Here is a 12,718-nt window from a genome sequence, read left to right on the forward strand (position 1 = left end):
AGCCATGAATCACCTTCATCACATAGTGACTGTCAATATTAGGAAAGTTCCCTCTGTTTTTATCTCTGTGACATTTCTGTTGATAAAAGCATGAAAGAATGCTTTAGAGGCGTTTTCAAAGCTAATCCTTCTGGACTGAGGGATTTTTCTTCTGTACATGCACTGCCATCTATTGGCAGAAAGTGGTTTTACATTTTCATCCTTCAAAATCTCCCACACTATGATACTGCTTGTGGTGTGGGTGTTACACTGACCCATATTTATAGAACATTTATCAAAATCAGAGCCACAAAATGTTTCACAAAACAATCATCTATAAAAAGACCCAGTTTTGTTGTAAAAAAAAAAATGCTGTTTTTCAATAAAAGGTCCAAAGAGAAATATGAGGATCTTGTTTCGTTTCTCCAATTAAATCCTTCTTGACAATAAAAGAAAAATATGCATTCTCTGATAGAGATCATCCCCATTTATGCATCAAATAGATGTTCCTAATCATGTGATATTTACAAAACTAAAAAAATGCAGCACAGGACAGAATGTCTGTTGGCTGTTGATGCATTTACATAGTGAAAATCACTAGTAAAAAAAAAAAAACTATTTATGAAAATTAATGGGAAGCAATTGTGGGAAAAATTCAATCAATACATGCCAATGACAAAGCCACAAAAACAAATCAAAGCATGTAATAAATGAAGACTTGGTTGCTAAAAGATTATGTTGAAAATATTCTGATATTAAATAAATAGTTTGGTGTCAGAATAAGGAAGATACAAATCGGGACAGGCTGTCAAATGAAAAAATGCTTAAAGTTGGGATATAAAAGAGGGCAATGATTCGTCTGACCTGATTTCTTCTGGCAGGTCTTACCAGATCCTTGGGGTCTTGACTTCAAGTGCAGAAAGACCTGCCTGAAGATCTTAGCGCACGCCTGCACATACGGCTCAGAGAAGACAAAGGAGGGATGCGACAGAGGCCATGAAAGGCCACAAAAGCAATCAGTATAATGAGATTTAGGGTCTGATTCAGGAACAAATGACACGTTTTTTTTTTTTCTGGTTTTGACAGTGAGTTATGAGCCTTACAGCTAAAACTCAACCAGGATAAAATTCACCTTGTCTTAAAAAGAAAAACACAGAGAAATAATCAGCATCTATTTCTTGAAAATGCGACTTCAACAGAYGGCAAGAGGCAGTTCAGTGGAGCTATTTTAGCTTTTTCAGATGAGGTTGGCTAAAATGTGTGCAATGCAAAAGCATTTCTCAAGTCTTTAAGGAGTCGCCTTACTTTCACTTCCTTGATACTCCCAGTAAATCAAAACCATATAACATTCCAGTTGATCTGAACTGACACATGAAATCTTTTCTCCAGGGTTAATTTATGTGCCAGCAGGTAATGCTGATGTGCTTTTGACGGTTAATAAAAAGTTTCATTGAAGAACTGCTTCAAGTGGTACGGAAGAGGATTAGTGCCACTGGAAAAAAATAATCTGACTTTAATCTCAGATTTCTAATTCTAAATCCAACATTAACATATAAAAATGATCACATAACTACATCTTCTTTGTTATGGTATTTGTAAACTCCCACTTTATTTATACTGAAAGCCTGTCCTGAATCTCGGCTGGATTTGTTTGATGGTGCATAAACAATTTAAACAATTCTGATTCTGTGAAAAAGGTTTTTCCCCAAAAAAATTTTWATTAAAAATTTAAAAATACTTTATTGATTCCAGAGGGAAATAAAATATGCATCCTAACAAAAGAGCAAAGAATAAGAACTACTGCCAAAAATCAGTCCAGGTACACGGCATCCAAAACAAGAAGAAACAGTTGTCAATAAAAAAAATAAATATTTTTTGAATGAGTACAGAGCTACTCCAACATGCTGCCACCCTGAGCGGCGCACGTCTAGAAACATTGTCCCTAATCCTCTTCCGTACAATGGAGCCTTTAAAATGCACTTTTTATCTGCTATTTTTAATCTATCTTAGAGTAAATAATCTGAAAGAGAGTGACAATGAAAACTATAAAGTGAGTGTAATGCTTTTTCTGTTTTGTGCTTTTTTAAGAGTGGACAAGACCTTCTCCAAGGCAAGAAGTATTTGGTGAGTACTTCATTGATTTCAATCTAAATACTTTGTGACAGCACTCTGAACAGAATAAAGGAAGCTACATTTTACAAGATCTTTTAAAAAAAAAAAACCCCAACCCGGTTTGAAAAGGTTGCGTCTCTCTGGAGTGGAGTTCAGTGTTGGTGACTCAGACTGTCCTTGTGATGTACGAATGTGTGGATCTATCCACCAGCTCCACTGTAAGTAAGACGAATGAGGCTGTGAAAGGTAGAGCGGATCAGTCCATSCTGCTGTTTGTGCAGAGCTGCCAAGGTTAGAGAGAGCCGTGTGTGACACACACAGGCCGACAGGGATGTGAGCACGCCGCGGCAGGAACACAGCGAGGGTACCACTGAGTGGTACTTTACCACAGAAATCATCACACCTTCCCACTGGAATACAGATAKAGGGGGATCGCTCTTGACAGCCAGGCCTGAATTACTCAGTGACTGGCCCAGTTTGCATCGGCTGCAGCCTGTCTGTCCGTCGGCTGCAGCTGCCTCAAACCTAATGCCCGCATTGTCTCTAAAGAAGGCAATAGAGATAGAGAGGAAGATCGAAAACTGAATACAAAACAGCACAGGAGATAAGAGAATGAAGAGGGAGGGGAGGATAAAAGACTGGATGAGGTGACTCGATGAAGAGAGATGGTCATGTCTGCTTTACATCAAAGAAGAAAAGTAGGATAATACGAGTCTCTCTTTAAAATTCAGAAAACACTGCAGGATGGATGGGTTGGCACCTTTTCACTGTGTCACTATAACCTTTTACCGTAATGGGAACAGATTCACAGGAGAAACGGTGACTGCAAAACTTGTTGTTTGTGGCAACRTTTAAACCGCCTGATTACAGTCATCATCTTACAACACAAAAGAATAGAAATGGCCTTTACTGTCGCACAAAAAGGAAATTCAGGTGTAGTAGCAGCATCAAACGTTCACACAAAAAAGGTCTTAAAGTGTTAAATTATATATATTAAAATAAGATTAACAAGATAACATAAAAATGACATATACTGTGAACGACCAAGCAAAAACRGCAACAACAAAAAAGTCAGATTTCACAAAAAATCAGAATTGAGCATTAAAGAATCCAGGATTACTTGAACATGTTAACCTAAATATGTTGCAATTTTCCTATTACCTAAAAAAAATGCTGTTTGTGATATGCCAAAACTCATAATTACTTCTAAAATGTACATCGCTTGTTATATTTTTCACCCATGGAGGTCGCCATCTTTTCACCRATGGGTTGATGAGACAGATAATCTGTGAAAAGATCAATCTCATCCACCTCCTCCTTGAGCTACTATTGCCGACTGAAGAAATGCACCACTCCCAACCAAAACCCACCAATCAGAGCCAGGAGGAGGGTCTTAGAGCTGTCAATCAATCACATGTAGATGCTGTTTAATGCGCTAATTGTGAAGAAGCAACTCACCATTACAGAAAATCTCCGCCATCATCAGTCTSCATGCTAATTAGCATTAGMATTAACAACAGTCTCTGCTAGCTGGTGCACAGCAGAAAGCAAGGGGGAGGAGGATATGTAAAAAATATAATTTTTAAAACGTTACATACTGCAGCTGTAAGGCTTAGGAAAGTAGAGACCTTGTTTCATTGTGAACTAATTTCTAATCTAAAGCTCAGCATGCTACATGTGCTCTCAGTGGGTAATTGTTCTTAATCTGTTCCATGTATTCAGTGTCAGAAATTGTTCAGTTTTCTGGGTCTTATAGCTGATTAAACGTTAAATGACCATCTCCCATCTGGTGGGTCATACACAATAAATAGATGATCCTCCAGCCCTGTTTTCATGCTCTCCAGGGAGGGCTGTAATTGGTTGTAATCCGGTCTTGCTAAGCTCCCTCGATGGGAGGAAATGGGAGAGGAGGGTTAGTGTGGATAATGGCTACACTGAGACRTTCTCGGAGGGGCCTCTCTCCTTCTCTATCTCTGCACAAATGAACATACATCCAGACACAAAGTGCACTCTGGCCCTTTGTCCCTGAAGCATGATGGATGGATTACTGGAGCTGGTTTCTCCCTGCCTACTGTTTGAAAGAGCTCTGCTGATGCCGCTGCTGCCATACATGTGCTACTTTCTGAAAGCATGGAGCTTAACTTTTGACCAACATTTTGGTGTCTCTTTTGCTGGAAATTAACAATTTAGACAAGACTTAAGAAGTTAGTATCCGTTTTCATGGGTTGGGTGGAAATCCTAACTCTGATTTTCTCTTATCACTTCTSAAGTTAAATACTGCCGCTTTCTGTCCAGACCTATTTTCTTAAGTCAAAACATGTCCATCTTCTAGTTTTAAAGGATTCTTGTTTTTGAATGGACTTCAAATTCAATTCATCACACCTCTGATTGTGCTAATCGATACTAGAAAGGTGTCACMGTAAACACCTCTGTGTTTATGTTTACTGCCCGGTCTCCAAATATTCCTCTTCCTGCCACGCGTGAAGTTGTGACGGGTGTCAGTTCACTCGTTCACACCGATCAGCGCGCGTCTAGCTGAGCTGTCTGAAAGAGCGACCGTTGTGGGAGAGCACGCTGTCAAGGCCGATGAAGACAAGACTTTCTCCTTGCGAGTCTCCTGCTGTCCGACCAAATATAGCACGGGAGTGACAAGCTCGCCCCTGGTTCTGCTCGTCTCAGTAATCCAAGTGCTGCCGTGTCATCCATCATCCGGGCACCAGTAACAGATGTCTTTAAAAAAACATAAAGCTCAGATGACAGCCGGCTACTGAAGGCGGAGATAAGAGYCAGACGACAATGACCGGACGTTTGAAATTTATGTTATCGGAATTTTGCAGCTTTTCAGTTTTAAAGTTTTCCTCTTAACCTGCAGAAACTTTTGTTTGTACTGCAGAGATGTTTTGGACTTGAGTTGAGACAAGGTATCCTCAGGTATTTAGGAGACAGGACCTGTCTCTTTATTGATGGCTCTGTCCTTCAGGATATGTTCTTGGGGACACTATTTTCCTTTTGGAGCCAGTTTATTGACATTAAATGTGAAGTGACTGGTGTGGTAAGGCAGAGCGCTGAAGGACGTTTCATCTTTTCCACCGCAAATAAGAAAAAAACATATGCCCTGTTTCTCTTTATTAAAAGAAATGAGTATGTACTGCACACCAGTACCAGATTGTAGTTTCAATATCACCAAACAACCAAAAGTGTTTGATAGCGAACATCTCTTTGACAGAAATGTCCCAGGGGTTTCTTTCCAAAAAAATATAAAGAGACTTTAAACTGGAAGTGTTAGAATCAACATCATCTATTAGACAACAGATATTTGTTATGAAACATGGCTTCCTGTGGTAGGAGCTGCAGGTTTTGATGAATCCATTTAAAAAAAACTCACCACACTGTTTATATTCCCTTGCACTTAAAGTAAGGCCAGGCCTTTAAAGATAATTTGATTTTGCAAACCTTGCCTCAACAATCAAAACCAATGGGCTTCACTAAGAAGCTGCCAAGCACTCTGAAAATTAAAGTAATTGATGCCTGCAAGGTGGAGACACCTAGAAGAAGAAGACAGCAAAGTGTTGCAAGGAACCCGTCTGCTCAGGTCCTAATGCTATTAAGAAATAGGAGACTTGAGCTTTGGGAGATTGTGAAGACTTTATGATGAAGCTGCTTGCAGAATTGGAAAGAAGCCAAATAGAAATCCACATAAATCCATGATAGTCTTAGGACAATTTAGTTATTTTTCTGCACTATTTATTTATTTATTTTTTAATTTTCCCATCATATATATGCAAAAATATTTTATTTTTATGACAGGTTCTTTAGGGAAAAAAAAGATCTTACAAATATATCCATAACCTTTGAGATTATCTACCTTTGATCACATTGCAACCACAAATTTTAGTGTTTAGTCCCTTAAGACTTTGGATTCCTTAAGAAGACGAAAAATTATCTAAACAATAAATCTAAACAATCACCTTTTATTGGTCCTGTTGTTTGGCTAAATGACCTCCAATATGACCTGATTATGTCAATGACCAAATTTTAAAATAACTTTTTACCATAAATATGCTTYGTCTTTCWGCTTGACTTGAAATCCYGTACAGTACATCAACCTTATAGTTTCATTATCTAGCATGCTGCATGATTGTCAAAACAATCACAATCAAAGCCACAGCAGGGCTCAGACAAACTGCAGAGAAACCTTGGTAGGGGTGCAGAGTTCACTTAAGCTTGGATGTGACTGGCACTCCTTTTTTTGCCTTGCAAATGTCCTGATTAAACCAGATAATTTGTTTAAGTGTGAGGAGAGGCAGGCTTTAAAGCATATAAACCCAGCAGGGAAAGCCTTTAACATCATGCTGCTTGAAAACTTATGATTAGGTTTWTTTATTTATTGTAAAACATTTATGTAACTCTATTAATTCATGGCTTGAAAAAGTGTTAATATCGATGTTTTCCAGTTTGTCATGCYACTACCATAAATATCAAAAAAAAWWTTTTTTTGAGATTTTACATGACAGACCAAGACTCAGTAGTGTGTATGAATTAAAGGAAAATGATAAATGGATGAAAAAAATTCTCCGCAAATTCAAATATTTTTTAATTTGTATTCAGTTGCCTTTTCTCAGATACCCCGAAATAAATTCCAGTGTAACCAGCTGGCTGGACAAATCTCTTAATTGGTAAATGGAGTCCATTTATGTGTAAATTAATATCAGCGTAAACCCAGCTGTCCTCTGAAGGCCTCAGAGGTTTGTTAGCTGACATTAGCTAACAATCTAATGAGATTTAGGAACATAGCCGACACGTCACTGATAAAGTTTTCTTCTCAAAATGGAAAGAGTGGACACAAGTGCAAACCAACCAAGATGTGACTCTTCAAATAATTTGAGGAGGTCAAGGAGAATATTAATCTGAGAGACAGTCAGACCAGTAGCACCTGTAGCTGTACACACTCTGCGAACCTTGAGATTTTCCTTTAAGTAAAAAAACAGAAAAAAGAAAATAGTTATTGGATTTTTTTATTATTTAACCCTCTTTAACTAAATTATCAACAAAATTGTGGAGACAGAAAAGGTCTTTTGTGTCAAAACATCCTGTACGTAGTCCACATCTGTGTGCATGTTGGTGTGGGCCTAAAATTACATTTTATTGACCAGTTTTACTTTTGTTTATTTGGTGGCTTGCTACTGTTTCTGTAAGCGAGGTGTGGCTATATGGTGTCTATGCAGTAAAGCTAGTTAAAAATGAATAACCAGACTTTGAACYCTCCTGGAGTTTGAGGCGTTGAGTGAACCCCGCGTGAACTTTTTACCATGTGTGGTTCTGGGGGGGTCGCCGGTTTAGAAAGAGCAAATATTTATGTATTCAGATGTAAAGTTGTTAGAAACTCAATCTTATAAAAAAACATCCCTCCAGTTTTGCTTCAACATCACAAAACCCCAATAAACTACACAAAATTTGTAGCTAAAATATGACAAACGATCATAAAACTAAAAATTATGAACACTTTTGTAATAGCTCTTTATGTGCATAAGGAGAGGAAGTAAGAAAACTTTTCTGGGATGATGCTCAGTGCTGTTTCGCAGCATGCCTCCTGTGACTCATTATTGTTTGTCATACCCCAGTCCCCAAACCTTCCTCCACTCCTAAGGCTCAAAAGTACWAATTAAATCTCTCCTCATAGCAAACATGCGCTTGTTAATTAATTCAACTTTAATTTTTTTATTATATATAATTCCAATAAGTCATTGACACTTGTTTCACATTGAGCACACATCCTGACTCTTTTGTTTGTCTGGCTGTAATCCCTTTGGAATTACGGGATYCAGCGAGCTTTAGCATCATTTGAGCTTCAGTCTCAAAGGATGTTATCTAACACTTTTTTGATTGAGAAAAGCTTCCCAAAGCTGAAACTGAGAGGTGAGGCGAGGATACAGGAGGTGCATGATGGGAAAACTTTGGGACGGCAGCGATTCTCCAAGGATTCGAGCAGAGGGGAAGGAGCAGGGGCCATTTCACTGGGCTAATGGGATGGGAATCCCTGATAGTGAGGTCAGGCGGAAGGGATTACCTCTGGGTCTCTGCAGAGGACATGGAAACAGGAGGGTGCTGTCAGTTTAAAACCAACTATCCGTGTCCACACAAGCAAAACACAAAGCTCTACAAGACTCTGTCTTTTCATTTTCTATCTTTATATTATTTTTGTATTTTTTTTATGATGTGAGTAATCTGTCCCAGAATTGGTATGAGCCCGCCGCACTGATCCATGGCAAAAATCCAGCTAAATTTAATCAGATTTTAGGCAGGTCATTCTTATTAGATCATGCTTTTTTATCTGTAAGCTCAAAGGACTCAATCAACCCATCCAAATTTTGGCCTGCTTTTTAAGAAAATAAAAAGGACAACCCTCTTACCTCGTTTTACGAATAAAAACGTACTGGAATCTGACAAATTGTTAGGCTTGTTTAAATTTTTCAGCTTGCTTTCTAATCCATCAAGCTTTGGATGACACCAGCAGTATTTGTTTGTTTCCGTACGCAGCAGCTCCTAATAGAGCCCGGCATGAGGGCTGTGCTGTAATCCCTTATTATCTGCTCATGTCTGACACACAAAACGCACACCGCACACACACCGGACCTCAGTTCAGGTACCGACTATAAGAGGCCGCCTGAGGAGCAGAATGACGGGAAAAGGTTCGGCATAAAAAGGCACAGCTTCTGACATTAGTCGGGGGTCTCATGGGAACTGTGGATGTCAGAGTAGTGCAGGAAACGCACATGCTCACAGGGGATTTCATCAGACTCATTATAGTAATTAAAAACCTCCCCACTCAGGGATTCTCATTCTGCACAATGAGCTTTATGGAAGTTGCAATGCTTGTTCAACCTTTGGGAGTTTAATGTTAAACAAAATCACACTGTTTCATATACTTTTTTTGGACAAATGTGAGAAAAATAATGTGTGTGGCACTGCAGGAAAAGACACGTGAAAAGAAGCCTTGAAATAAGCCATTAAAGTAAGTAGCTTTTTTTTTAACAACTTTCAGTTATTTGTGCCCCTGAGAATCATTTAATAATAAATATTTGCTTAACTTTTAAAAGTTGATCAATGTTTATAATATTAATCTGCAACTTTATGTTTTCCTGGGATTTAAATATGATCCATCGGAGAGCCCATTTTCTTTCAACAAAACAACTCGTATGTCATGACAATAATCCCATACTAACATRAATTCAGAATGGTTTCAGGCATAAAGCAAGGAAGTTGGTAGGAAGAAAAATGGTCAACAATCCTCTGTATGCTCAAGAGTATGTGAAAAGTTATCGACCCATTTGCACGTGACATCACTCTCTTCTAAACGCAGCCCGCTCCGCCATGACGGACGTAAAAACAACCAACGCGCTCCTGTAAAGCCTATATGGCGATAATATCGCCATAAATATTATCGCCTTTATGGCCATAATATCGCCATAAAGGCGATATTATGGCCTTTATGGTTGATTTCGCAGTAAAAAATTGTCACAGATTTAATAATGACCGTGCAGCAACCTTCGATGTAATCGAGGATTTGCAGCGAACACGTTATACAAGGTAAGAAGACTAACGTTTATGTACTTTATAAGTAAGTATGATTATCTTACTTATCGCAGTAAGTAKGATTATCGAAAGATATGAAATATCGCATTGTGGAGAAGGTTCGAATCTAACCGTTGGTAACCATGGAGACAATGCCGCAACATCATGTAGCCTAGCATGCATGGAAAAAACTGGTTAGCCTCTTGTTTTCTGTACGTTTTAAGGATGCTCCATTGTAAGGAAAATACTGTTTACGACATAGTGATATAAATGATGTGGTGTGAATTCAGGCAAAGTCGGTAATTTGATCAACACATCAGGAGAGAGGAGGTATGGGTCGCTTTCTAAGCTAGTTGTGTCGGACTTTTGTAAATCCCGCCGTCTATGAGCCCCATACAGGTGTGTTACGTTCACAGACAAATTAGYTGGACTCGAACAAGTAGAAGCCACGAATAAACTGACAAAGCAATCCTCACTTTCGGCGTCCGTCATGGCGAATCGAATGACATTCGGTCAATAAAATTGTGRAGTACTTAGTATCCCTGAACAAGAATCAAACATGGAGGACCAACATTTAACTTTATACTTTACTAATCTAGAACAAACTTAGAAAATACTATCTACTTAGCAACCCTGAACAACTGGAACATTTTAAAGTCTAGTTTTTCATTTGCTTTGCTTGTTATTGTGCTTGTGTTGTTTTTCTTCTAATTCATGTAAAGCACTTTRAACTGCCTTGAAGTGCTATATAAAAAAGTGCTATATACATAAAACCTCTCTTTCATCTTCTAAGTGTTGGTAGTAATAATTGTAATAAAYGTTTTTCACCTAATACGTGATGAAAATAATTCTTATATTTTAAGGCTTTTTACAAATACTACCAGTAGTGCCAATAAATGTAACCGTGACTGTGTTTTTATGATCATGAATGATCATGTACGTGTGTTTTTTTTTCAACATGTAGCCCATGTTGGTTGCCCTAGCAACAGCTCTTCCAAGCTCATAAGACAGCATGGGATTGAGGGCTAGCCCCTTTCCCTCAATAATCCCTACTTTCTCTTTCCGAGCAGCTGAAATGGGGGGAGGGTCGCTACTTTGACGGGTGGAAGGGCAGCAAGTATTATAGGCTCAGTGGGACTGTAGTGGAGCTTCAGGTTTCAAACATGAATGAAGGATGTAGACGCAATGTAGGAAAAGACAACGAGTGCAGATGCGTGTTTAGGAGTGTGTGAGAGAAAGAGAGTGGTGAAGAGGAGAGGGGTGTGAGTGGGAGGGTTGAGAGGAAAGGAGGAGAGTAAGGGAGGATGCTGGCTGGGAGTACATTGCAGTCTGAAGAGCTGAGAGTGAGGCCAGCAGGTGAGCGACGGATGAGGAGCGAGTGAGTGAGCTGAGCRGAGCAGCAGAGACAGAGAGGATCACCGAGCTCAGGCAGGAGGAGGGGGAGGCTCAGACGGTGAGTCATCGGTCCAGAGTGCGGGTCGCTGTCCGGACTTYACGGGGAGCGCCTGGCTTTCTGCAGCCACTCTCTCTGTGTGAGTAAGTTTGCAGCTCTGCTCTGAGCTGGACGTCAGGCTGTCCCCGTGATTCTCCGGACGGTTTTTGTGCTGCTCCCGTTAACCAGCTGGGGTGTGTTATGTAATTTGAAGTGGTGTTTGTGCAGCGAACCGATCTGGGCTCTTGTGGTGCAGCTCACGTTTATGAASAGGGAGTTGGAAGTTGAGATTTTTAACTCTTGTTTAGATCTTAATCTTTCTAACAATTTGTTTTCTCCAGTTTGTCTCATTTTTATGAGTGCAAGTTTGCACCAATATTTCCTACACTACATATTCTTTAAATTGACTTTCAGTCATAAATTTACCCCTAATGTGTGCATGCAAACCTTAGTGTCTCTGTSTTCTCCATCGATCTGCGGAGGATCAGTGAGAATGAAGAGTTCAGGGCAGCTGATGCCCGGTCGTATTGACCTCCCGTGGGGAGAGCTGCTCGGGAAGATGTGGTTTCTTGTTATCTTGAGAACCGGATCATGTTCAGAATTGTTCCCATTTYATTTGGATGCTTTCTTTATTGCACAGTCGCTCGTTGTGTAATAGCTTTGAGGCAGCGCTGGATGTTAATGATTCATGCTCTGTTTTCTTCACCTACATTTGAATCCGAGTGCACTCAACAAATGTGAGCCCAGATTTAAATCACTGTTTGTCTTTTCCACAACCTCTACAGCAGCTCCAAGCATTCCCTCTGCCATACCGCCATTGTAATTTTGAAGAATTAATCGCTTTTGGCTCAAAAGCGTTCATTTCTCAAAAGGTTGTGCTCTGAATATTACTTTTTCTGGAGTGCATAACACCTTCTACATGCAGGGGAAATGATAMATTTTTCACTGCTGGGGCTTCAGCTTTCTTTCATCATCAAAGACAGCAATATTTAGATTCCGTTTCTATTATTAATGCATYGGGATAATTTCAGGTCGTCTTTCATGCTTTTTTAAACTGACTTAATTCATTAAGCAAACTTCAGCAGAAAGTGGCCCCCTGTCAGTGCACATTCATCAAAGTTGTTGTGGAGAARAAGCCAACCTGGTTAAGTTTAGAACAAAGGACGCGTGAAAACAGCTTTGCCATCAGCAATTTGCAACTTGACTGAATTAGAGAAGAGAGAAAACGTTTGAATAAATATGAAGCTTTTCATGTTGTGTCCCCTGGTAGATGAAGTATTTTTATTTGCAGCTCTTTAAATTAAAAGAAAGGTGAAAATAAACACCCAGAAATGTTTAGTCTTTTAATTATTAGCAAAAAAATGCTTGTTAATATTAGAGTAACATAWATACATATTGTTATTTAGTCACAAAGGTAAAAGATTAAAATTGAAATTAGAATTCTGTGGAGGATTTCTGAAATGTAATTTTTACTCAATCTTTGTTGTGCTTGGATTTTAGCTGATGATAATTTCTCTTTAGAAAACATTTGTAATAAAAATATTCTTTGGTCATCTATGCCTTGAGCAGTTGTTAAATATGTATGTTAGGAGCAGAGGCAATGTGACTCCACATTGTGGGAGA

The 12,718-nt window shown here is 39.1% G+C and overlaps 1 protein-coding gene across 4 annotated transcripts in view; it reads left to right on the forward strand.

Moving 5' to 3' along the window:
* The first annotated feature begins 2,072 nt into the window (after positions 1–2,072).
* rap1gapa (RAP1 GTPase activating protein a) overlaps positions 2,073–12,718 on the forward strand; it is a 43,015-nt gene continuing 32,369 nt past the window's right edge. Inside the window, exon 1 of one of the 4 annotated variants that reach the window (XM_017305867.1) lies at positions 2,073–2,103. The gene's annotated coding sequence lies outside the window, so the exon portion shown is untranslated. Of the gene's footprint in view, positions 2,104–10,737; positions 11,200–12,718 lie in introns of those variants that run through there. The other 3 variants (XM_017305865.1, XM_017305866.1, XM_017305868.1) reach the window with 3 other exon arrangements.

This window comes from Poecilia reticulata, linkage group LG7 (assembly GCF_000633615.1).
Source record: "Poecilia reticulata strain Guanapo linkage group LG7, Guppy_female_1.0+MT, whole genome shotgun sequence".
NCBI classification, from domain to species: domain Eukaryota; kingdom Metazoa; phylum Chordata; class Actinopteri; order Cyprinodontiformes; family Poeciliidae; genus Poecilia; species Poecilia reticulata.